Source organism: Macrobrachium rosenbergii, chromosome 2 (genome assembly GCF_040412425.1).
Source record: "Macrobrachium rosenbergii isolate ZJJX-2024 chromosome 2, ASM4041242v1, whole genome shotgun sequence".
Lineage (NCBI taxonomy): Eukaryota > Metazoa > Arthropoda > Malacostraca > Decapoda > Palaemonidae > Macrobrachium > Macrobrachium rosenbergii.
Genome location: NC_089742.1, coordinates 27,460,055 through 27,463,077, shown reverse-complemented (window position 1 = coordinate 27,463,077; position 3,023 = coordinate 27,460,055). Strand labels below are relative to the sequence as shown.

The window sequence follows — 3,023 nt, the reverse complement described above, 5'->3', positions numbered from 1 at the left end:
CTTCCCTGTTCCCTCTTCCCCTCCCCTTTCCCTCCCCCTCCCCTTTTCAGGAAAACATCTCAGTAGTTACAGAAAGTACTTGGGTCATTCATCTCTTAAAAACTACTGAGGCTAGAGGGCTACAAATTGGCATGTGGATCATCCACCCTCCAATCATCAAACATACCAAATTGCAGCCCTCTAGCCCCAGTAGTTTTTATCTTATTTAAGGTTAAAGTTAGCCATGATCGTGCATCTGGCAACGATATAGGGCAGGCCACCACCTGCCCGTGGTTAAAGTTTCGTGGGCCGCGGCTCACACATCATTATACCGAGACCACCGAAAGATACATCTATTTTCGGTGGCCTTGATTATACGCTGTGACAGCTGTGTAGAAAACTCGGTTGCGCCGAAGAAACTTCGGCGCTTTTTCTACTTGTTTTTTTAAGTACTCTGTAGTTTATTTTGTGCTCAAGTAACTATATATTTTATTTAAGGAAGTCTTAGAAATGTAAATATATATTTAATTTAAGATCTGACGAGATTTTGTATGTATTTTGAATACCTGAATTAATTTTAGTGACTGTTCTTAAAATAGTGACCAATTGGGTATTCTCTCTCTCTCTCTCTCTCTCTCTCTCTCTCTCTCTCTTAATTTTTGGTGTTAAATCTTCTAGTATTATAACAATAATTATCTCTGGGACAGATATTCAGCATGATTCTTCCACCCCTCTCTCTCTCTCTCTCTCTCTCTCTCTCTCTCTCTCTCTCTCTCTCTCTCTCTCTCTCTCACTTTCTCTCACATTAGTTTAACATTAAATACCCCATGTCACGTATTCTCAATCCGAAAACCCTCTCTTCTCTCTCTCTCTCTCTCTCTCTCTCTCTCTCTCTCTCTCTCTCTCTCACCTCATCATTCAAAGTGGATTTGTGTCGGCCCGCTGCGACCTAATTGTCGCTGTTGTAATCTGGCCGAGTGGCGACCTCTTTCGACCTCTCGTGACCTCGCTAACCTGGTCGAGGCTTTGTCGCTGTTATGTCGCCGAGGCTTTCAAAACTTTCCAAAATTCTTAAGTGTTTCTTTGCATTGACGATCTTTGGTTTATTTAGGAATCTATGTGGAAATTTAAGGGGAATTTATGAAAGAATTTATGCAGGAATTGATGTACAAATTTATGTAGAAATTTATGTAAGAATTTATTTCGAAATTTATCTATGAATGTATGAAAAAATTTATGTAGAAATTTATGAAATTTATGTGGGAATTTATTTTAAAATTGATTTAAAAATTTATGTAGAAATTTATGTAGGAATTTTTGTGGAAATCTATGTAAGAATTTATTTAGAAATTTATGTATGAATTGATTTAGGAAATTCCTTGGAAATTTATGTAGGAGTTTATGTAGTAGTTTATGAAGAAATTTATGTAAGAATTTATGTAGAAATTTGTGCAGGAATCTGTAGAAATTTATGCAGAAATTCATGTAAGAATTTATGTAGAAATTTATGTCGAAATGTATGTAATCAAAGTGTTTCAGTGTGCTGAGCAGTGTCAGTTCCGAGTGCCCACTTTCGGGGTACGTGTGGGTATCACAATATCTTTCCATGACCCAAAACTCTCTGTCAGCAGTCGGACAGACAGACAGATTAACAGACAAATAAAGACAGATCGCACTGTCAAGACAACAGTTTACTTTTGGGATGAACATTTCGACGGAAGATTCTTTTCTTGAGATAGAGAGAGAGAGATTGAGGAGGAGAGAGAGATTGAGGAGGAGAGAGAGATTGAGGAGGAGAGAGAGATTGAGGAGGAGAGAGAGATTGAGGGAGAGAGAGAGATGGAGATGGGGGAGAGAGAAAGAGGGAGAGAGAGATAGATTGAGGGAGAGAAAGAGAGACTGAGAAAGAGAGAGAGAGATTGAGAGAGGGAAAAATTGAGGGAGAGAGAGAGAGATTGAGAGAGAGATGGAGATGGGGGAGAGAGAAAGAGGGAGAGAGAGATAGATTGAGGGAGAGAAAGAGAGACTGAGGAAGAGAAAGAGAGAAAGAGAGAGTGTTTGAGAGAGGGAAAGATTGAGGGAGGGAGAGAGAGAGATTGAGGGAGAGAAAGAAAGACTGAGGAAGAGAGAGAGAGAGAGAGAGAGAGAGAGACAGACAGACAGACAGACAGACAGAGAGAGAGAGAGACCTAAGTTTTGAACTTGAATCTTCTGCCTCAGTTTCATTCCCTGGGGACGACCAACTTTTCTCTCCGATGAAAAAAAAAAAAAAACTTTCCAAAGAATTACCATTGCCTACAAGGTCTCACTCTGGGTTCTGCAAGCTGCCTCTGATTTTCGTTGGCCTGGGGTGGGGGGAGGGGAATGGAAAGGGGAAGGGCGAGGGAGCTTCTTGTTCCCAGAACGATACTGTCTGCTGAATGGAATCGAGTTGCATAAGTTGTAGTATATTATTATTATTATTATTATTATTATTATTATTATTATTATTATTATTATCGAAAGTTTTTCTCGTCTTTCCAAAAGAATATTGATCAACATACGTCATGAATACAGTAGAAAAAAAAAATATAGGATTCACAGACATTTGTATATATATATATATATTTGTATCTATATATATATATATATATATATATATATATATATATATATATATATATATATATAGAAAACATATAATTATTTACAGTACTTTACAGATTAAAGTATCTTCTGTAAATATAAAACTTACTTACATTTAAAAACAAGAAATTTGTATACACTCATATCCCGTGTGGTCTAGTGGCTAGGATACGCGGCTCTCACCCGCGAGGCCCGGGTTCGATTCCCGGCACGGGAAGCCAATTTTTTTTTAATATTTTTTATTTAATTCTCACCAGTTTGTGGAGATGAGATCAAGTATTTCGATAACAAATTTATTTGTGTATAAATCTTTCATCTTGCAATTTCTATAGCGATTTTTTACCTTTTTTTTTTTAATTTAGTTTAGCTGACCCATGTGTGTATGGTGAGCCGTCTTTCCGCTTTATGTATAAGATACA

The 3,023-nt window shown here is 37.5% G+C and overlaps 1 non-coding gene across 1 annotated transcript; it reads left to right on the top strand.

Annotated features, from left to right (window-relative positions):
- The first annotated feature begins 2,749 nt into the window (after window positions 1-2,749).
- On the top strand, window positions 2,750-2,821 carry TRNAE-CUC (transfer RNA glutamic acid (anticodon CUC)). The gene has a single exon. It is a non-coding gene; the product is annotated as a tRNA-Glu (tRNA).
- The last annotated feature ends 202 nt before the right edge of the window (window positions 2,822-3,023 follow it).